At 52.1% G+C, this 23,632-nt stretch overlaps 1 protein-coding gene across 2 annotated transcripts in view; it reads right to left on the bottom strand.

Annotated features, from left to right (window-relative positions):
• Positions 1 to 23,632, bottom strand: part of LINGO1 (leucine rich repeat and Ig domain containing 1) — a 212,161-nt gene that overhangs the window by 140,922 nt on the left and 47,607 nt on the right. The window lies entirely within an intron of this gene.

Here is a 23,632-nt window from a genome sequence, read left to right on the forward strand (position 1 = left end):
GTGTGCCTGATGTTGGAGACGACCCCGAGACTCGGGGGCCCCGTGGCTTGTCAGAGGTCACTCAGCCTATGGGTGAGGGTTTGAACCCCAGCCAAGCAGAGCAAGGGTGTGAACCCAGAGCCAAGCTTCCTCCTCTCGCGTGATCCAGAGAGGGGCTGTGGTTGCATCCCTGAGCCTCCCCCTCGCAGGATGAGCTGCTGCCCACCACCATCAGCCCTGTGGGGCTTCAGGGCAGAGCTCCACTGGGCCCCTGGGGGTGCGAAAACCAGGAATTGAATCCTAGGACAGGCACTCTGAGCTCTCCTAATGAGGCAGTACTTTCCACAGTATCCCGCCCTCTGGACATCCCCTCCCCTCACCCCTGGGGCCACCAGTTTGCCACTGAGGAAAAGGAACTGTCCTTGGAATCAGATGACCCAAATGCTAATCATGTCTTAACCTTCCTGGGCCTCAGTCTCCCCATCCATAAAATGGAGTGAGTCACACCCTCCCTGCAACATCACTGGAGGGATTCCCTGGGAGAAGATCTGAAAGAAGCCCAGGCCCTAGGGGAGCCCCTCTGCCTCCACGTGGAGCCACCCACCTGGATTCCTGCAGAGCCCTGGAAGTCCTGGAACCCTGAAGTGGCTGCCTCTAGAGGAGGGCTCAGGCCCAGTGAGTAGAGTCAGGAGGACTGGGACCCTGCCCCAGCCCCAGTCCAATTCCTGCAGTGGTCCTGGAGGAGTATCTGTGACTCCATCACCTGCCCGGCCCAGTACAGGGCTCTTCCAAGGCCCCTGCATTTCCTGACCACAGGAAGCCTGACCAGAAAACAGGCATGACACCAGCCCCCGGGCAGGGCTCCGGTGAGCACCCCCCACACCCCTGTCTCTCTCTGGGCAAGTCTCCCTGCAGCTCTTCCTCTCACCCAGTTTCCCACACCTGGCCTCATGGCCCAGAGGCAAAAAAAGGCTCAGTGACGGCTGCCGGCTGCAGCTGAACAGGGCCCACAGCAGGGAAGGGTCTCTAACCTCTGACCTATGCCAGCCAGGCAGGGGTCCCTCCTCAGGAATGGCTCATCTTTGTCCCTTCCCACAGTCACTTCATAGGCCTCCTTGTTGCTGCCTAGTGAGGCCGCTTCAGCACCTCTGAGGTCCTCCTACAAGAGCACCATCAACCCACCCCACATCCCAGACCTCCCCGCCATTACCAAGGGGTCTTCTGAAAAAAGGGGCAGGACCCCAGCCACTTACTGGCTCCTGAGTTAGTCAATCACCTTCTCTCTGCCAATGAGTTGAGGGCTGTCTGGGAGCAGCCAGAGAGGTTGAAACACAGAAAAGTGACTAGCTTGGGGGTTGATGGTAAAGCATCTGCCTACAATGCGGGAGACCTGGGTTCAATCCCTGGGTCGGGAAGATCTCCTGGAGAAGGAAATGGCAACCCACTCCAGTACTCTTGCCCGGAAAATCCCATGGACGGAGAAGGAGGAGCCTGGCAGGCGGCAGTCCGTGGGGCCGCAAAGAGTCGGACACGACTGAGCGACTTCACTTGGGGGTTGTTGAGAAGAGTAAGGAAGAGACGGGAACAAGCATTAAGTAAGCACCAAGCTGTGGGGCAGGCTTGCTCTATTTCGTTTAATCCTCCAAACAGCCCCTCGTATTATGCCCACTTTACAGATGGAGAAAGTGAGTCTCTCTGAGGTGAAGTTGCATGGCTTAACTTTGATTTGAACCCAGACCTATTAATACCTGACTCTCCACTGCTCCCAACCCCCACCCCAGGTTCTGAATTGACATCATCAGATGGACGAACAGCCCTGGTGACAGAGTTGGTGCCGTTTCCCAGATCCTCCTTGGGACAACCTTGCTAGTGACCCCTTCCTCTCTGTCCTCAGGGTCAACAGTCGGCCTGGCCAACCCAGGGTGGGAGGACGCCTGCTGTCTCCTGTGTGGCAGCCTCCCTCTCCCCTCTCTCAGCAGCCTCCCTCCCCTCTCTCTGCAGTCTCACTGGCAAATGAGTAAGAAGAATAGAATTACAGTTGGGCTACACAAGACACAGAATTAGTGGGATTAAATAAAAATAGCTATTAAAAGTGCCTTATAATTAAATTCATTTTCCAATTATTTGTTTTACACACACACACACACCCGCCCACACTCGTGCACACACACACATTCTCCAGGCCGCAGCTCCACACCAAGTGGGTTTCAGGGCCCCAGCTGCCAACCAGCCTCCTCCTCACTGTTGCCTCTTCTTTGGAGTTCCAGGGCCTGCCTCTCTTCCTCACCCCCCTCCCTGGCCCTGCTTCTAGTCCATCCAAGGAAACTACCGCTTACCACTATTCCCACGTGCTGAGCCTACTATGAGCCAGGCACCTGACACCATTCGCCTCCTTTGTTCCATCCAGAGACATATTTTTCATTCAATAAATATCTGTTGAAAGCCAAGTACTTAACATGCACGATCTCACTTAATCCAAACAATGACACTCATTCCTTCATTAAACAAATATTAGTTGAACACCTACTACATGGTAGGATCGAGTAAGCGCTGGTAATACTTCAGCCAACAAGACCAGACCCTCTGTTCTTGTGGAGCCCATCCTGAAAAAAGCTCAGAGCCAGAGACTAGGTCAGGTGATGGGGAAGAGGCAGATGCCACCTGAGTGGGCCAGGAGGAGGTTCAGTGGGATGGGGATGCACCGAGAGGGGAGATTCTTCCCACTGAGAGCTCCTTGAGGGTGGGAGGGGGTCCCACCATCCTGTGTCCAGGGAAAGAGGTGGAGCACAGAGTGGGAACATCATTATGACTGTCAGCCTGAACTGACCTACCAGGTGTGAGCATGTCTCTGCCACTTCTCAAGCTATACTTTTAATGCTTTTAGGATTACCATTATTACTACGTTTACTGCTGTTATGGCTATCATCACACCTGTGGAGCTGATCAGTCATGAATATGTGAGAAGTTAGAAAAAGCCTCATAGAGATGGGATAAATTACAAAACCTCTAATAGTGGAGGTGGTGAGGATGCCCTGGGAGGAGTACAGTGAAAGTCTATGTAAAGAGGGTCACACAGGGAAGGAAGATTTCCAGCTGATCCCTGGAGGGCTTCCTGGAGGAGGGAGCAATTCTTTTGGCCTTCCCATCCCAGGCCCCTCCCCTCTGCTCACTTGGTCTGATCTTTAACTCCTTTCCATGGGGCCATGGGAGGACCCTAGCCCCAAGTCTGGACTCTAAGTGTATTGTTGCTATTTAGTTGCAAAGTCATGTCCCCTGCAACCCCATGGACTATAGCCTGCCAGGCTCCTTTGTCCATGGGATTTCCCAGGCAACAATATTGGAGTGGGTTGCCATTTCCTTCTCCAGGGGATCTTCCCGACCCAGGAATCGAACCCGCATCTCCTGCATTGGCAGGCAGATTCTTTACCTCTGAGACACTGGGGAAGTCCGCTCTAATGGAGGGGGCACTTCAAAACCTTCAGCCTTTGAATCCAGCCAGTCAACCAGCTCCACTGTCTCCTAAGCCCTGGGAAAGGTACAAGAAGACCTTATCTTTTAAGAGATCAGATAGCTGGGGCGAGGGCACACATGTCCAGGATGAACAAGGTCTAAGACAACACCAAAGCAAGGGCATGGCCCCTAGCAGTGAACCATGAGGCCACCAACACTTCCTAAGTCCCTGCTGTGTATCCAGTATTCTCCATCCCTGAGGCTCTCTCACACCGCGGTGCCACCCTGGGTCCTTCTTCAGAGGAAGTGACTCAAAACCCAGAGAGGTCAGCAGTGACTTGCCCAAGGTCACAAGACTTGCGAGTGGCAGAGCTGGGGTTGGATGGACCCCAGATCCATCTGATCCAAGGCCTTTCCTTCCCCCACGCTCCCCTGACCAGGAAGGCCCCGCTGGGGGACCCGGAGGCCAAAGAGACAGTGTTCCTGGAAAGTGTCCTCTGTGTGGGCCCTGCCCGCCTGGCCCCTCTTGTCCTACCCTCTGTCCTCAAGGTGGACAGCCCACCCTCCTGGCCCCCCGCAGAACCCTCACACTCAGCCAGCCCCAGGAGCCCAACAGTAAAGGCTGTCCTCGAAGGAGGCAGCTGAGCTAATTAGCAGACTCTATCCTTTCCTCAGCGAGAACATTACTTCATTATCCGAAGCCAAACACAGCCCCCACGGTGTCCGGCAAACACACTCAGGCAGCTGGCAAAAGCAGCGCAAATCGATGGGCAGCAAGAGGCCCGCTCTGGCCCACCCTCCCCACAGGGCTCTGGGGCTGTCGCATCTTTCTGACAAATGCCGGGGAAGAGAAAGGCGCCAGTGTCGGATGGAAAGGTTACAGCTGAGCAATAAGGCACAGAGACCCCACAGACGAGCCAGGCCTATTGTCACTTCCAGATGAAATCGGCCGACCCCAGGTGAAGGTGGGGAGGATGAGGGAGGTGGGGGTGGGATGCTGGGGGCAGGCCACGCTGCGGCACTGGGGAGCTGAATAGAAATCCCGTAGTGTCCGTGGTGATGGACAGCCTTCCCTGTGTCCACAGGGCAGAGACCAGCCCCTCGGTGGGGGCACAGCCTACTTTCTGAGACTCATCGCTGCCCCCGCCCTACCCCATTTCATGGGCTCCTCACCCCCTCCCCCACACACACAGGTGGCCTCAGGCCGGCCCCCTGTTCAGGGACCACGCTGTCTCCCCCTCTTTTCTGCCTCTCCAGCCTTGGTACCATCTCCACCCTGCAGACCATTCCACCCTGCAGGGACCTGCTCTGCCTCATGTCTAGAGCACTTTTCATAGGCCCCATAATCAGGCACCTGATTCTTTGCCTGCCATGCCCAGCTCTCATTGTTGTGGTTGTCATTGGTGATTTGTGGGTCCTCTTGTGGAGAGAACAGAGATCCAGCTGCCTCCAGCTCTCCTCTGTCATTGAACTTGCTAGAGACAGGCACAGAGTTACTGCTTGGTAAGTGTTTGTTGACTGAATACTGGGAAGACCTTCTAAAGCCTCTATGTGCTGCAACTGGGAACATTTGGAGACTTCAGAGACCAGTGTTGTAGTCAGCTCTCACGCTAAGCTTCTGTCTGCCCCTGGAGAAGTCACTGGCATCCTCTTGGCCTTAGTGCCCCGACCTGACAAAGCAGGTTTTTGTCAGAACAACCAGCGGGGTGAGTTGGGCTGGGAGGAGATGGTGGGCCCCAGGCTGAGTTGGGCGTTGTTTGTGGTGCTGAATCTGGGCGAGGCCCTCTCTGAAGCTGGTGGGTACAAAAACTGAATACAGCCAGAGAGACACAGGACTGGAGGCGGCGGTGGAGTGGGTGGGGGGGTGAGGCGTTGAGGGGAAGAAGGAAGACACAGCTGAGAGACAATTTATTTGGCCTGCTGGTTCTGGGCATTGCCAGGGTCTGTCAGCATGGGGGCCACATGCTCAGGCTGGGGGAGGAGGTTCAGCTTCAGCCCTTGGGGGACCAACTGTCTAGCCAAGGACCCAGAGTCACACTGAGAACACAGTCTGATGGAGGAGAGGCTGGAAGCACACACACCATGTGTGCATGCAGCAGCACACTCATCACAGTCTGTGTGGACAATGCAAGCTTCACAGGCACAAAATTCCCAGCCCAGAGTGCCCTCCCAGGCACTGCCGCACTCGGCCCTCCAACGGCCAGGGAGGCACCGGGCACCCATTGTGGACCCATTTAAAAGAACAGGCAAGTCAGGCTCGGCTCCTGGAGCCTTCTCACTTCCAGAGAGTGAGAGGCTACTGCTGGATCCCCTCCTCCTCCAACTGTGCCAGGCGCCTCTCTTCATGAGAGATGAGACAAAGAAGGCATTTGCTGTGGAAGAGCAGGCAGCAGGCCCAGAGCTGGGAGAGAACATGCGAGCAGGGAGGGAGGGAGGCAGGGAGGGAGACAGGGAAAGGGGGAAGAAAGGAAGGAAAAGAGAAAGGGAGGGAGGGAGGGAAGGAAGATAGATTCCACTGCTGTTGAGGAGCAGATCTTGGCAGGGCTCTGTGCTGGCCCAGCCACCGTCCGCGTCGGAATAATTTCTCCGGCAGAAACTCCATAATTATGGGTAATAACAATCACTCTGATTTTCGTGTATTGAGCACCTTTCAGCCAGAGATCTCCAAGTGCTTTGCCAACACTAATTAATTCATTAGGCACGCCCGCCTCCCCGGGACAGGGCGACATGACGCCCCACCCAGCGCAGCACAGCTGGCTCCGGTACTCAGCCGGTGGGTGGCAGTCCCAGCGGGGGCACATGTTGGGTATCCTGCGGGGAGAGGCTCTGAGCAGGACGAGATGGAAGAGCAGCCCATCTGGCCCCACATCCTGGCTCAGTTGCCCCCTCAGAGGTCAGATCCACATCCCAAGGCACAGCCTCCCTGCCCGCAGGCTGTTAGAGGGCCAAGTGCACAGAGTGGGCGGAGCCTCAACTGCGCCCTTACTCCCTGGGGACCGCGGGGAAACTCACAAGCTTCCAGGAAACAGGTTCTTCACCTGTAAGAAAGAGGCCCCGGGTCTCCAACTCCCAAGGTGGCTGTGGAGCTCACAGCATGTAGGTGGAAAGAATTTAGACCTGAGCAGGGCTTGGCAAACAAAGGGTGCTCTTTCTCCCTCCATCATCCCGCTCTATGGAAAATGGGACCAGCTGGCCACAGATGGATGTACAAACCCTCCCTACTGGCTGGGACCCTCCTAGGACTATACATGGGCACTCAGTCTCTTTCAGAAGCAAAGAGATGCCCCTCACTCCAAGGGGTGCCCAGTCCTGCCCCAGTGCTCACTCCCCACCCCCAGTCCCACACTGGCCTTGGTGCCAGAGGCCCATGGATCTGACTGGGAAGGAAGCAGTTCCCTGAAGGCCAGGCTCAGAATCAGGGCCAAAAGAGAAGTCAAGGGTCAGCAGGCTGTAGCCCTGAAGCAAGGCACTCCCCAAACTCAATCAAGATCAAGCCAGATCAAGTCATCTCCTCCAGGTTTTGACAGTACAGACAGGAAAACCAAGGCACAGAAAAGGAATACAAGCTTTGAAGTCCCACCTGGAATCGAAGCCTAGTTCCACCAATTCTTGAGCAAGTCACTACCCCTGAAACTCCATCTCCTTATCTGCAAGGTAAAATGGTAAAATACCCTTGGCTAACAATGCTGCCTACACTGTAGGTATTAATACTTAGCAAATGGAGTCAGTGTCATTAATTACACTGCAGTTATGTTGTCTATTTAACAGCATCCCTAAGGTCACAAAGGAAACTCCATAACGGGATTCTTGGTTTCATGTCACAACTCTTTACAGAGCATCTACTATGTGCCAGGCACTCTGCCATCTACCTCTCCAGCTTCCTTCCTTTGTAAGCACCCTCTGCCCAGCTGGTTGGCTTCCTCCCTGGGAAGGCAAAGTCTCAACAACAAGGAACATGCAAGTCCCTATTCGTGCAGAAGAGCTAGGACAGACCACTCCCTCTTCCTGCTACTCGCCTCCCCCTGCCCAGCTGAGCCCACTTTCTTCCTTGATGGGTTCTGATCTCTTGTTGTTCAGTTTCTCAGTCATGTCTGACTCTTTGCTACCCCATGGACTGCAGTACACCAGGCTTCCCTGTCCTTCACCATCTCCCAGAGCTTGCTCAAACTCATGTCCATTGAGTTGATAATGCCATTCAACCATCTTGTCCTCTATCATCCCCTTCTCTTCCTGCCCTCAATCTTTCCCAGCATCAGGGTCTTTTCCAGTGAGGCGGCTCTTCACATCAGGTGGCCAAAGTATTGGAGCTTCAGCTTCAGCACCAGTCCTTCCAATGAATATGCAGGGTTGATTTCCTTTAGGATTGACTGGTTGGATCTCCTTGCAGTCCAAGGGACTCTCAAGAGTCTTCTCCAACACCACAGTTCAAAAGCATCAGTTTTCAGCACTCAGCCTCCTTTATGGTCCAACTCTCACATCTATACACGACTACTGGAAAAACCATAGCTTTGACTAGATGGATCTTTGTTGGCAAAATGATGTCTCTGCTTTTTAATATGCTATCTAGATTGGTCATAGCTTTTCTTCCAAGGAGCAAGCATCTTTTAATTTCATGGCTGCAGTCACCATCTGCAGTGATTTTGGAGCCCAAGAAAATAAAATCTGTCTGTTTCCCTTTTCTTCCCCATCTATTTGCCATGAAGTGATGGGACCAGATGCCATGATCTTAGTTTTTTGAATGCTGAGTTTTAAACCAGATTTTTCACTCTCTTCTTTCACTTTCAAGAGGCTCCTTATTTCCTCTTCACTTTCTGCCATTAGGGTGGTATCATCTGCATATCTGAGTTTATTGATGTTTCTCCCAGCCATCTTGATTCTAGCTTGAGCTTCATCCAGCCCAGCACGTCATACAATGTACTCTGCATATAAGTTAAATAAGCAGGGTGACAACATACAGTCTTGACATACTCCTTTCTCGATTTGGAACCAGTCTGTTGTTCCATGTCCGGTTCTAACTGTTGCTTCTTAACCTGCATACAGGTTTCTCAGGAGGCAGGTCAGGTGGCCTGGTATTCCCACCTCTTTAAGAATTTCCCACAGTTTGTTGTGATCCACACAATCAAAGGCTTTAGCATAGCCAATGAAGCAGATGTTTTTCCAGAATTCCCTTGCTTTTCTTGTGATCCAATGGATGTTGGCAATTTGATCTCTGATTCCTTTGCCTTTTCTAAGTCAGGCTTATACATCTGGAAGTTCTAAGTTCACTTACTGTTGAAGCCTAGCTTGAAGGATTTTGAGCGTGACCTTGCTAGCATGTGAAATGACTGCACTTGTGGGGTAGTTTGAACATTCTTTGGCATTGCCCTTCTTTGGGACTGGAGTGAAAACTGACCTTTTCCAGTCCTGTGACCACTGCTGAGTTTTCCAAATTTGCTGGCATATTGAGTGCAGCACTTTAACAGCATCATCTTTTAGGATTTGAAATAGCTCAGCTGGAATTCCATCACCTCCACTAGCTTTGTTTGTAGTGATGCTTCCTAAGGCCCACTTGACTTCACACTCCAGGATATCTGGCTCTAGGTGATCACACCATCATGGTTATCTGGGTCATGAAGATCTTTTTTGTATAGTTCTTCTGTGCATTCTTGCCCCCTCTTCCTAATCTCTTCTGCTTCTGTTAGGTACATACTGTTTCTATCCTTTGTTGTGCCCATCTTTGCATGAAACATTTGCATTTCATGCCAAGATCTCTACAGGGAGACCCCCTCACATGGTGACAGAAGATGACCCCTCATGTGCAAAGAGAGCTTTACAGTTATAGAGCGCACAGTCCCACTGGGGGCTGTGAGGAACTCAGACACTTGATACCCACATTTGCAGGCCCAGTCCCACATGTATAGAGCACTAACAGTGATGCAGTCACACACAATCACACAAAATACATGGTGACACAGCCTTGTACACACACCCTCACACAGAGCTACACAATACATATACCAACACACAATGACAACCACACACCCATGGACACACACTACGAAGGGGAGGTCAAGCTAAGGCGTTGCCCCAGGCTCAGCACAGCTGATTAGTGAGTCAGTGAACGTATGATCATTCCCCTCTATTTAGGCATCTGACTGGCTTTCCCCTCCCTCTTCTGCACATTTTGATCACAGTCTTAAGAGCACTTGTGTCAACATGCTAACTTGAAAGACGATTGCAAAAGTACCACTCTAAGTGAATGTGCTCCGGCACTCCTCTACTTCCACCCACACATCTTCCCCACAGGGAACTGGATACCTCCACATGTGTGCATGGACACCCAGGGCTCCACTACCTCTCACACACACTCATCCAGGCTCACATACGCTGACCTCAGGGACACTTTGGAGCGCAGCCCGAGGGAATGGCCCCATTTCTGCTCTGCAGGTCTCCCCACACATCCCTGCAGCCCCTGCACTGTGCAGTGAGCCAGAAACCCCAGGAGCCCCACCATCCTTGAATCAGGTGAGATGCTCAGGGCCCGGCTGCCTGCCTCCTTGGCCAAGCCACCCTCCCTTCCCCCTCCCCCACCAGTGTCCCTGTCTCAGGGTCACCTCCTCCAGGAGGCCTCCCAGGTTCCCAGGAATCATCTTGGTTTGATGTTTGAGATGATGTCTTTGAGAAGGGTCTTCTCAGGCAGTCTGCCCCAGGGTCTTGGCTCTGGGTTGACACAACAGGAGGTCCAAGCCACCGGAACAAGAATGTTTGTGAACTACTCTTATGGGATGGTAGGATGCTTCCCCTGGCTTGGGGTCCCAGCTTGCATCCCCAGAATGGGTTCATCAGGCATTGGCCATGTGCTCATCAGGCATTGACTATGTGCGAGGGATTGACTCCAGAGACAAGGCATCACAGGGGAGGGTGGCCTAGTCATTCAGAACAAATCTGAGGTGGGGATGGGAGCACCCATTGGCATAGGCTGGGTCTCCATGGACCTTAGGGCGGTCACTTTCCAGCTTGGTACCTCAGTTTCTTCATCCATCACTGGGGATATTGTGAAGACCAAGTCAAGGTGCTTATGATCTAAAACCGCCATGGAAGTGTGAGGGTCTCAGTGTTTTCCTGCAGGGTATCCTCAGGGAAGGCTTCTATTCCCCTGACCACACAGGGCCTTCAGTGGACCTTGAACCACAGGGAGGTCCGTTCAAGTCTTCAGAGGAGAAGACAGACTGGAGAGAGGATAAAGAGAGCCAGCAAGGGGTGAGAAGCTGCCCTAAGGGACAGAGAGAAGGATGATGAGGAGAAGAAAGGCAGCCATAGGTGTCTATGAGCAAGAGCTGCCTGGAAATGCCTAGAACCCGCCACCCTGGTACAGTCCTCAGGGCACAGGGCCCCTGGTAAGAAGCCCAACCTTCAGCTCGTTAGCCAAGACCTGCTCGTTAATCACCACGGGCCGCCTCTCCTTGCCTTGGCTGTGTCAGGCCATAATAATATATGAAGAACATTCATTTATTCACCAACTTCCCACTCAGGGAAAGATATATGACGTTGTAGGAATGGATTTATCCTGACACCCAGCTTTCAGCAAAGTGAGGCTAATTTAAACATTTAAGTCAACAGCTCACCCCTCCCGTTGTCTCCCAATTTCTTTTTTAATGGTGGGAGGTGAGGGGAGGGAGGTTGAAAATGCACAAGCCTGCGTGGTTGGAAGATTAGAGGCGATGGAGGGAGAGGAAAGGGAATCTCGGCCAGCTTTCCCTCTGGCCTCTCTCCCACCACCCATCCTGGCCCCACCTCTGAAAAAAAAAACAAACAAAACCAGGGCAACAAGTAGGTGTGGAGGAGCGAGCACTGAACTTGGGGTCCAGAGTCCTGCTCCATCTCTAACTCACTGCACCCTGATAAGCCCCTCTCCGTCTCCAGCCTCTATGCCCTTGTCTGTAGAGCAGAAGGTTGAATGAACTAGACTCTGCCCAGGTCATCTCCAGCTTCTGGAGCTGGGTTCCTTTGTCTTCGTCTGGGCATCTCCTAACCCCTGGGGTCCACCTGCACACTCCTGGGAGACAGAGGGGAAGCAGGACTAGGCCCTATCTAGAGATCCATCAGGAAGGGCCAAGACTGCTGCCGTGCTAGGGAGAGTCAGCTGAACCTGAGGGAGTTCAGGGCAGGCTGGACAGTCAGGGCGCACTTCATGGAAGAGGCAAGGCTTACATTCAGGACAAGGGAGCAGCCAGGTCTCCATCTGTTTAAGAGCACCGCCTCCAGGGGTAGGTGTATTTATGTGCTAGGTCACTTCAGTCATGTCCAACTGTGCGACCCCATGGACTGTAACCTACCCAGATCCTCTGTTCATGGGACTCTCCAAGCAAGAACACTGGAGTGGGTTGCCATGCCCTCCTCCAGGGGATCTTCCCAATCCAGGGATTGAACCTACGTCTCTGATGTCTCCTGCACTGGCAGGCAGGTTCTTTACCACTAGCACTACCTGGGAAGCCCCCGAGGCTAGATGCTTGGACTCAAATCACTCCTCCATGGCCTTAGCAGGCTGCTGACCCTCTCAATGCCTCAGTTTTCTCATCTGAAACCTGATGATGAGAGTGCCTACCCCACAGCATTCTTGAGAGGATCAGATGGGGCCATCATCCATGGGAAACCCCTGGAACCATGCTCGGCACAGAGGAATCACTGAAGCAACACCAGCATCACCATCATCAGGGATGGGCCAGGAAGAGAGGGGGAAATAGCTGGGTGAGGTCGGTCTGCCCTGAGTCTCCCCACTTCAGCCCAGGTCGGTCTGGGCCTGGTGTCCCAGGGTAGGGCGAGCTCCACTCAGTCCATCTGGAGCCCAGGAGGCCCCTGACCAAGGCAGCAAGATTTCTCTTTGCTCCAGGTAGAGATCAAACCACCCCACCCTCCATGATCAGGAAGTAAATCCAGGGCCTTCTCTGAAGCCCTGGAAGGCAGTTAATAGCTGGGCAGTGGAGTAAGCAGCCGGGCACCCAGGGGCGGGTGTGTGGCATGAGTAAATGCACTGCCCTCATCGTGTGCGTGTGCGTGTATGTGTGTGTGCCTGCGTGTACAAGCACACACGTCGGCACACACTAACTTTCTCATAGTTCCCTCTCCCTTCACTGGCCTCTGACCTGAGGTTCCGAGCCACCAACTCCCCCCAGAGAATTCTTGGACCTGGGAGTGGGCTGGTGTGGACACTACAGAGTCCCCGGCCAGATGGAAGGCTGGAGGGCGGCTGGGAAGGAGAACAGGGACTCTCAAAGCCTGCTAAACCCCCACTGCCAGAGCCTATTAGGCTCAAATGGGCCCGGGGGTTGTGACCAAATCTTGGTTTCCTCACCTGAAAAAAATGGAGCCAATTAACACCAACTAGTAAGATTAAGTGAGGTCATATGTTGAGGCCCTCAACCCTGGGCCTGGCACAGGCCCCTGACCCACATTTCGGGGGTGCTGGGAAAGCCAAGGGCAGCTTTCCTCTCACTCTGCTCCCCCCCCAGAACAGGAGACCCCGTTAGACAGTGACGGATGGGAGCCGGCGACTGGGGAAAAAGGTGTCAGCTTATGTGGGGGTGTCTGCCTCTCCGCAAGTCTCGCTCTAATTGAGTGTCCTATTAAAACACACTGATTGGTAACACAGCCACTTTAATAAAAGAGTTCCTGTGTTATTTTTACAAGTCACCACTGAACAAACATGCCAAATCCTCCTCCCTGGCCACACCCGCAGGGAGCCTGGCATCTGAGCCATAAGCTCATAAGCGGGATGCCACTGCCCACCTGGTGTCATAAGTGGGATGCCACTGTTCAGCAGTGTCCACGCCCCCCAAGGCCTGGAGGGCGGCCACGCCCCAAAAAGTGACAACCAGAACCACCTCCCCCGCCCCCCGGCCGGCCCCTGGCAGGCTTGAGTGACAATTTTAACAAGGCAGCATATTTTTCCTCCTCGAAAGGAAGCCTGGCGGTGACTCATGCCTGTTTCCCACAGCAGCCTACTTCTGTGTTGTCTTTGCTCAAACACACCTGACGGCTCCCTCCCCTGTGGGGGGTGGAGGGCACCCGGGGGTGGGGGAGGTGACATTTAACAGCCCAGGCTGGGTGTGGAAAGGTTCGAGGAGGCGGAGTGAGCCTCACCACTGAGGGTGAGCTCAGCCCCACCCAGCGACTCCAGCCCATTGGGCCTGGGTGCCCATCTATAAAAACAGAGGTTGGACCATACACAGGGGTTGCAAACTGGGCAACAGAATGCTTTGTTTGGACTGCTCAGTGGGTTTTAAAAGATTAGAGTCTGTTGCCAACTTTTATAAATCACATAGAAATCTGGATTTCTCGTTCTCCGGAAAATCTGATCTGGCCATCGACACCCTGCATTTCCACGTAGCAACAGCCAGCCTGCTTCGCTCACCATTCCCTGCCTGGCTCCTGCAACCTTTGAGTGTGAGACCCGTGGGCCTTCACTTCTGAGGTTCGGAATCTCTACATCTATATGAGCCCCCTGTACTCTGCCTGGGGCTGGAAGAAATGAGGCACAGAAGGAAAAAGGAGTTAACAGGACCCACAGCCAGACTCAGACTGGGGACACAATCCAGGAACACACAAACCTAGAATTTATTGTGAAAAGTTTTCTTTTGTGTTGCTATTAATAAGTATCCATGGGTTAATTCACACCATTCTATGAAACCAGACATTTGCTCTAGTGTATGGGACTGGATGGTGCTGGGACCTGCCACCCAACTGTGAGGGACCAGCCATGATAGCCCAGCGCAGACACAGAATCACCATGATCAAAGGCTAGAACGACTTGCTGATAGCACAGAAAGTAGGATGGACATTCTCTTTTTTTTTCAAATTTGGGGACATAAGAACCAGTTTAAAGGGTTCAGTTGTAATTGTGCAAATACACAGAATGAAATAAAAGGTTTTTTTCCACTATGGTTGTGCTCTTTCCAGTTAAAAATGCCTCAACTCTAGAAATACCACTAATCTGGTCCAGGTCAGATGCAGGACACTCCAGGTAAACAATCTGTCAAGGAAATTAGGGACTGGAAGGAGAGATTCCAACAGGAGGAGTTCTCAGGAGGAAGGGCGCCAAGGGCTGGGGGAGCCAGGCAGTTTCCTGGCCTCAGGCATGAAATTAAGTCCCCTCATGGCTGCCTGTAGCCCCTATGCCCAAGAATTCCCCTAGGGGAGTGACGTCAGAGGAGATGACTCAAGGAGTTCTTTGAGACCCTGTCACATGCTTCCATTCTTGGCCCATGGCTTCTTTGAGCCTCAGTTTTCCCATCTATAAAGTGGACATGAATGATGGAGTGAGGCTTGGCTGTGCAACGGTGTTCAGGCAACAGGCCTCTGCTTCCCTCTCCCTTGGTTTCCCAAGAAAGGGCCCACAAGCCAACTGCAACTCAGTTCTAGTCTGTGCTATGCTACTAACTCCTGGCTGTGTGACCCCAGGTCACAAGGCTGCCTCCCCACAGGGCTGCCAGCTCCCCGCGGGAGGATTGGGTCTGACTGTTCTCCGTCATCCCAGTACCAGCTTCAGGACCCTGCTTGGCACACAGTAGGTGCTTAAGGAACAAATGGAGGACCAAAGGCCAGACCCTGACCTCTGGCCTCATGTCTTCCATCTGTAAAATGGAGCTTTACATCCTCTTGGGTATTTTGAGCCCTAGAACTTGAAGAGCCAGTCCTGAAATCACCTGGGCAGCCTTTGCTGAAGCCAGAACAGTCTGAGGTTTCCCGGTACTTGGGGGTGGAAGAAGACGCAAGGAGCTGGCAGGGCAGGCGCTGGGTGGTTCTTGTTGTGTGAAGGCAGAGCAGCTTGAGGGCCAGGTGAAAGGCAGTGACATGAGGACAGTGGGTGCAAGCCACTCTTTTAGGACCCTGGCTGTGGTGGTCAACCTTGAGGGGACATGGGCAATGGCATACACCAAGCACATCATATGCTCAAAGACCCAAGTGTAAGGCAAGGTACAGTCTCACAGTCCCAGAGAAGCAGGCCTTAAGCAAGCCTCCTCCAGGAAGCCTACCCTGATCACCTTCCTTTCCAGGTCAGGACCTCACTCCCCTCAGGCCCATATCAACTCCTGATGAGGCCGTCAGGGTCCAGATGGAGGGAGGTAACCTGCCCAAGGCTGCACAAGCTTCCCAGCCTCCTGTGTTTCCCAGGCAGGAGACCTCGACTGGAATCTTGGGAAGCAAGATCAGAGAGGGAGAGCACCTTGGGGAAGCCACACAGCAGATGAGGCTTCAACCACCAGGTCTTTGCCCAAGCAGGGCCCTCCACCCAAACTCAGGTCTCTTGTCTACTTGGTGAACACTTTTCCACTTCCCACTCAGTCCACATGTCCCCTCCTCCATGAAGCCTTCCCTTGACCCACCACCCAGGGGACACACCACTTTCACTGGTCCACCCACCTGCCAAGCGGTCCCTCCCACTCTATGTCTGCCCCAGGGGCCCTCCCTGTGACATCTACTCACAAGGCTGCCTCCCCACAGGGCTGCCAGCTCCCCGTGGGAGGATTGGGTCTGACTGTTCTCTGTTATTCCACTACCAGCTTCAGGACCCTGCTTGGCACACAGTAGGTGCTTAAGGAAGGAATGGAGGACCAAAGGTGAGAAGGCAGGAAAGAACTGCCCTGGAAAGAGAGGTGCCCGCCCACCCCCGCCCCCAGGCAGGCAAGGCAGGCATGCCCCGCCCCACCCCACCCTCGCCCAGTTGGCAAAAGCTGCAGAATTAAGCACAAGTTATAATTAAGACGGGATGTTTGAAGAGAAACATAATCTCCGTTTCCGTGGGATCCGCGGGCACAACAGTAATTAACGTCTCATTAACATTCGCCTAATTAAGCAGTTTATGAAAGTGTATGGATTTGCATACTGCCACACCAGGCAAAATTAACCCCTCAGGTCCTGGGTGGGGCTGGGAGGCAGAGAGTGCTGGGTGAGGCCTGGGGAGGAGGCGGGGTGGAGTGCCACCTGTCAGCAGAGGCTGGGGGAGGGGAGGGTCTTCACCTGCCCTCCTAGCCACTGCCCCAGCCCCACCTCACACGCCCCTCCACCGGCCTGAGGGCAGGCCAGAAGGTCACTCCTCCCCTCTTCCCACTCCCTGGGCCAACATCATCTTCTCAAAAAGGACCTTTTTAAAAAGGAAAAGTAGGTCATTGGTTTCCTAACCACCCCCCTACTATGGACCAACCCCAAGGGTCTTCCTGGGAGCCCACTGCTCAGCCACGCTCCTAGGTCTCCACCCTTCCTTGAGGCTCTCTGCAGGGAAGAGACCTTCCACCTAAGATTAGCTTCAGGTGCTATTACCTGCCTCACTCAGCACCCCCAGCTCCCTGAGGGCTATGAGAGTATCACCCCATTTAATCCCAAAGAAGAGGGGCTCAGGGAGGTGTCAGTTCAGTTCAGTCGCTCAGTTGTGTCTGACTCTTTGGGACCTCATGCACTGCAGTACACCAGGCCTCCCTGTTCATCACCAACTCCCGGAGTTTACTCAGACTCATGTCCATGGAGTCAGTGATGCCATCCAACCATCTCATCCTCTGTCGTCCACTTTTCTTCCTGCTTTCAATCTTTCCCAGAATCAGGGTCTTTTCCAATGAGTTGGTTCTTTGCATCAGGTGGCCAAAGTATTGGAGTTTCAGCTTCAGCATCAGTCCTTCCAATGAATATTCAGGATGATTTCCTTTAGGATGGACTGGGTGGATCTCCTTGCAGTCCAAGGGACTCTCAAGAGTCTTCTCCAACACCACAGTTCAATAGCATCAATTCTTTGGCGCTCAGCTTTCTTTATGGTCCAGCTCTCACATCCATACATGACTACTGGAAAACCCATAGCTTTGACTAGACAGACCTTTGTTGGCAAAGTAATGTCTCTGCTTTTTAATATGTTGTCTAGATTGGTCATAGCTTTTCTTCCAAGGAGCAAGCGTCTTTTAATTTTCATGGCTGCAGTCACCATCTGCAGTGATTTTGGAGTCCAAGAAAATAAAGTCTCTCACTGTTTCCATTTGCCATTCATTTGCCATGAAGTGATGGGACCAGATGCCATGATCTTAGGTTTTTGAATGTTGAGTTTTAAGCTGGCTTTTTCACTCCCCTCTTTCATCAAGAGACTCTTCAGTTCCTCTTCACTTTCTGCCATAAGGGTGGTGTCATCTGCATATCTGAGGTTATTGATATTTCTCCCAGCAATTTTCATTCCAGCTTGTGCTTCATCCAGCCTGGCATTTCACATCATGTACTCTGCATATAAGTTAAAAAAGCAGGGAGGTGTAGACCCTGTCCAAGATCACAGTGCTGGCAGTGGCAGGCTCCTGGGCCCCAAACCCTTCCCACTTCCCCAGGGGCTCGATCGGGGTGGGGGGGCACAAACACTCCCCACCAGCAATAACAACACAAACCACACTTTTGCAGCCCAGCCTTGGGAAAAGGCAGGCTGCTCCTTCTCGCCTCCTCTGGATACCTATTAACCAATCTCCCGCAGGCGTCTTCAACTCCCAGCCCAGCCACCACAGCTGGAGTCACCTGTGATGTAGCCATGGCAGGAGGCCTTGGTTCTCCAAAGGAGACAAAGAAAGTAGGCTTTTAGGACGGTGTCAAAGATCAAGCAAAGTATTTCTCTCTGGAACACTAAGAAGCCTTGAGCACTGAACACATTTTGGTGTTCATTAATTCTTTTCTTCTTTTTTTTCTTTTTTTAAAATTTCTGGCCACACCGGGTAGCACATGAGACCTTAGTTCCCAGACCAGGGATCAAACCCGAACCCCCTGCATTGGAAGGCAGAGTCTTAAGCACTGGACCACCAGAGAAGCCCCAATGATTCTCTTACTCTTTGATCTCCACTCCCACTGCAATGATGTCCACCATTCAGGACATCTGTCAATTCTCTCCATTCTGAGGACAGATTCAGACAGCTTTTCCCAGTGAAAATTTAATTTAACAAGATTTATCATGATCTTTAAAAAAAGAAAAAAAAAGCTCATTCCCAACAAGCTATAAAAAGCCTAAGCCATAAAGGTGAGAGATTTGACTTTGTTACAATTTAAAGCGCCTGGGCAACCAAAGACATCACAGAGGGAAAAGACAAGCCAGAGACAGACCAGAGGAGTATGCCTGTAGTACATACAGCCAACAACAAAAAAAATTTTTCCAGGCTATATAAAGAATTCTGCAAATCAATACGGAAAAAGACAAATTGCCCACTTTTTGTAAAAGCCAAAACATAGGAGTAGGCAACTGGCAGCTGAGGAGACCCAAAGGGCCAAACACATGACAAGACTTGCCTCAGGGCAGCGGAGTTCCCAGCAATGCCAAGTAAAAGAAGATACAACACTGTACCCGTTAAGTTGGTGGGCATCTAATAAGTGCCAAGTGTTGTTGGGGCTGTGAGACAACAGGGCTGCTTGGACATTGCTGGTGGAAGCAGATGTTGCTACAAGCATTTGGTGAAACACTGTGGTCTTATCTTGTAAAGCTGAAGTTGCATATAGCCTACCACCAAGCAATTCCACTTCAAGAAAAATACCCACACACATACATACCAGGAGGATGTACGATGCTCATGGCAGCCTTGTTTGAAACAGTGAAAGGTCTTTTCGACCCCATAGACTGTAGGCCACCAGGCTCCTCTGTCCGTGGAATTCTCCAGGCAAGAATACTGGAGTGGGTAGCCATTCCCATCTCCAGTGGATCTTCCCAACCCAGGGATCGAACCTGGGTCTCCTGCACTGCAGGCAGATTCTTTACCATCTGAGCTACCAGGGAAGCCCAGAGTGAAAGGGGCAATGCTCTAAATGTCCACCAGCAGGAGAATGGATCCACTGCGGGATGCACAGATTAACTATGGTAGGTTGAACATGTGCATTCACCGTCACTCCTTTCCAAAACCCCATTACAACAATAAAGGCTCTTTTTTGTACCTAAATCCACAAGGACAAAGATTGGAAGAAGAGAAAACAGCAACATAATTTTGGAAGTTGGAAAACAGATGGGTGAGCGGTAATTGATTTGGCAGAGCTGAGAAAGTGAGTCCCCATCCTATTACCTGGCAGAACCCACCAAAGGCACGGTAACTAGTGGCCCCAGGCAGCCCTGGGCATGGGAATGAAGGACTGCTTGGAAACAAGAAGCAGGGAGACCCCACGGAGCTCCCAGCTCTGCCCAGAGAAGACTGGGAGACACCAGGCCATGGGGCTGGTGGCAGGGAACCCTTACTAAACACTGAAGGAGTAGGTGAAGTTTCTGTGCTGGATTTCAGGTCTCGACTCCAGCCTTCCTGCCTGACTCACTTCCAGGAGGCCCTGCCATCAGGGCTTCCAGTGAACCAGCACAGTGAAGCCACATTTGGTGAGTCTGCCCCCACACGGGGGACACCAATCAGCCTTTATTGTCCCAGTGCTAAATAAGAGCTACCAAACAAGCATCATCAGACATTTGAACATCAGCTCCATCAGCTCAAGGACTTTTGACCATTTTGTTCAGGGCTGCAGAATGGAGCTGGTGCAGAGCAGTGACTCCATAAATTTTGCCAAGTGAATTAACTGAGGAAATCTCTAATAGGAAAGACCAAGTCCCAAACAAGTGAAAAAAAAAACAGAGAGAGAGAGTAAAAGAAAGCCAACTTGAAGGAAATCAGCAATGCAGATAGAAGGAAACTTTAAAAAGAGACAGAACTATTATTATCCTTAGAAATAAAATATCCACAAAACAAGAGTTGGATGCAACATATTTTAAAGAGAACATTCAACAAATAAAAAAGAATCTTTGAAATTTAAAATTTATACAGCAGAAATAAAAAACTCTATTAGAGAACTTCCCTGGTGGTCCAGTGATTAAGAATCAACCTGTCAATGCAGGGGACACAGGTTTGATCCCTGATCTCCAGACCAAGATCCCACATGCAACAGGGAAACTAAGCCTGCACACCACAGCTCCTGGGCCCATGTGCCCTAGAGCTTGTGCTCGGCAGCGGGAGAAGACACAGCAATGAGGAGCCCGTGCACAACTGGAGTAGCTCCCACCAGCCACAGCTAGAGAAAGCCCATGTGTAGCAACAGACTCCCAGCACAGCCAAAAATAAGTACATAAACAAATATTTTTTAAAGCTTCATTAAAAGGGTAGAATGATAACACAGAAGAGATCTCCCAGAAACAGGGACAGAAAGGTAAAGCAATGTGACCAAGGAAGGAAAAGATGAGGAAGTTAGGGGTCCCTCTGAGAAGCATAACATGTGGTTGGGTGGAGTTCCAGAAAGAGGGAACAGAGAAAACAGAGGCCAGGCATAAAGGAGTAAATCAAAAACTTTTCTAGAACTGAAGAACACAAGCTTCCAGCTTAAAACATCAGACCCTCACCATGGCCCAGCACAGTGAGTTCCCAGAACATGGAGGGAAAGAGAAGGCCCTACAGGCTTCCAGAAAGAAAATCCCAGGTAGGATGCTCAGAATGGATGCCAGAGCAGCCATGGAACTCTCAACACCAGCACCACAAGCAACGTAAAAGCAACGACTTCAAAGGAAGGGCCCCCATTAAAATTCTGGGGATAAAGATCTCCATCTGGAATTCTATACCCAGTCAGACTCTCAATCAAGATTTAGGCAGAAGAAGAATTTTCAGATGGGCAAGGTCTCAAAACATACTTCCCACCCACCTTTTCCGGAAGCTATTGGAGGATGTGTTCACCAAAATGAGAATGTCAACTAAGAAGGGAAGCAAGAGATCCAGTCCGAGAGAGGTGAAAGGAACCTGAATTATGGAGAAGGGCCATCCGGGTGTGCCTGAAGCACAACAGGCATCTAAATAAACCCAACTGGAGCAGATCTGAAGGCTCAAGGAGAAATTTTTTCAAGAGGATGAAATTGATAGAGGACTTTACATGTTTTCCTTATATTGAAAGGAGATTTACCCAACTGAGGGAGAGTTGGGAATTGAAAAAGTGATAAGTATTTTAAAAAATAAAACCCTAATCCCTCCCACCCCTCCAACCCTGCAAGAAGATAGTTTTAAAACTCCAGGGAAAACAGAGCTGTCAAGAACGAAAAAGTAATCAGAGTATTCTGTGTGGCTCAGCTGGGAAGCTCAGCCAACCAAAAATGTGGTGACTGGGGTGGAAGCAGGGGGATGGTGGTCAAATGCAGCTAAATCCTCAGCTAGTAAAACTCACTAGGTGATGCCTGAAACTAAGGAACAGCCATACAAGCCATTATATAGAAGTGGGGGGTAAACACACAAACAATCCACAAAAGGGTTGAAAGAGTTTGCTCCAGAGGTATGGCAGATGGCTCAGGGAAGGGCCGAGGACTACAGGGTTTATGACAAAGTAATACACGTGGCCTCACCCGCTGCCAGTGGGGCCACCTCTGGCCCTGAACACCCCAACCCCTGCCCTAGCCTGTGATCGTTCACTGCCCCGTGCACCCTACCTACCTGCACCCCAGCCTCCTGGACAGCTGCTGCCTCCATCCCTGCTGGATTCCAACACCTGTGCCCCCCACCCTCCCTCAAAGGGGCAGAAGCAGGTTCCCGGGGGGTACCCACTTCCTCCATCTCCTCCTCTTCTCCCTGGCTGGGGGCTCCCTGAGGGTGGGGGTCTGCCCAAGCCAGCAGTCCACTGAGTTTTTCTTTCTACCTTTCATTTAACAAATAGTTGTTGAGCCCCTCTCTGTCCCAGGCTCTGGGGAAGGAGTTGTGAACAAGGCAGCAGCACATTAAACAGATAGAGCAATAAATACAAGTGGTGGGGAAAGCTATGAAGGAAGAGAACGGGTCTGTGGAAGGAGAACGCATGTCTTCATGCGGACAGTGAGGAGCAGGCTGGTCAGTGACAGGGACACAAGTGTCCTATGCAGAAGAAAGGAGGGAAGGAGTAGGTGGGGGAAGGGGACTCTACCCCCATCCCACCTCCCCAATTCTGTCTCACCCCTCCTCCTTTGATCCCCACCCTGTTCCAGCCAAGACCAGGGCCAGACTTGTCAGAGGACAGCAGGAGAGAGAAATTCATGGCCCAGCCTTTTAATGGAAATTGATGCCCACCTCACCAGGGTGATCTACACCCTCAATTCATTCCTCACTCAGGTCAGATAAAGCACCGCAGCCAAGCAGGGAGGGCAAGGCAGCGGCATGTGGGCACTGGTTTCCTCTGCCAGAGAATTCTCTCTGCCGGCTATAGCCCCATCACCGCAGGTATGTTCCTGCCCTGTCCCTCCTCCACAAACCCTGCTTTCATCCAGGCCTCTCCTGCTCAAGATCCTTCCATAGCTCCCAGTGCTTTCAGGAACAATTTATGGTCTCTGATCCAGGCCAGGCTCGCTCAGGGCCACAGAGCTGAGCTAGGGGCTGATGACCACTCAGCATCATCCTGGCAGGAACAGAGGAAGCTGTCCATGGCAGAGCAGGGCTCAGAGAAAGGAGTCCCCTACTCCCCCAACCCCAGCTGCCATAAACTCAGCAAAGGCCTCCAGAGGACCACGCTAAAGCCAACCTTGGGATGAGCAGAAATCTGGCAAGAGCTCCAAGAGAGGCCAAAACCCCATGTGGCCCATTCCCACCTCCAGGGCTTCACTCTCGCTGGACCACTTGCCAAAGGGCCCACCCTCCCACCCTCCCTTCTACCCAGTTACCACTTCAAGTCCCTCCGAGGCTGCTCTTTCAAGGAGGCTTCTGTGACCTCTCGGGCTCCCCCATGACTTGGGCCTCTCTCCTTCCTCTTCCTAGCCCACAGCATGTGTTTTGGGAGGTCTGTTGGCCAACAAAATGGCCAGGGTCAGCAAGCGGTCGAGGAGGGGTACCTTCCCGTGGGAGAAATCCGTCTCCTACCTCACCATACCCCAGCTTGGACTGGACAATGTCAAAACCAACTACAGCCATGGAGGGAGGCAGGGGGATTGCCACCGAGGGAGAAAGAGGGAAGAGAGCCAGGCCCTCAGCCCCTTACCCAGCCCTGGTGGACAGCGACCACACCTAACAGTGCTGGACCACTGTTGCCCACTTGCCTTGTGCTCCGTCTCTACCTCACACCATGAGCAGAGATGGTCCCTGGGAAGAGGGGGCCAGGGAGGAGCTGAAATAGCTACCATCACCCAGCACCTCCTGTGTGCCAGGCACCTCACATAAAACCCGCCTTTCCTTACGTGCTCACTCAGCGCTAAATGTGCAACATATATGAGCTCATTTAATTCCAAGACCCTGATGGGCCCTATTTTCCAGGTGGAGAC

This window comes from Cervus elaphus, chromosome 13, assembly GCF_910594005.1.
Source record: "Cervus elaphus chromosome 13, mCerEla1.1, whole genome shotgun sequence".
NCBI classification, from domain to species: Eukaryota; Metazoa; Chordata; class Mammalia; order Artiodactyla; family Cervidae; genus Cervus; species Cervus elaphus.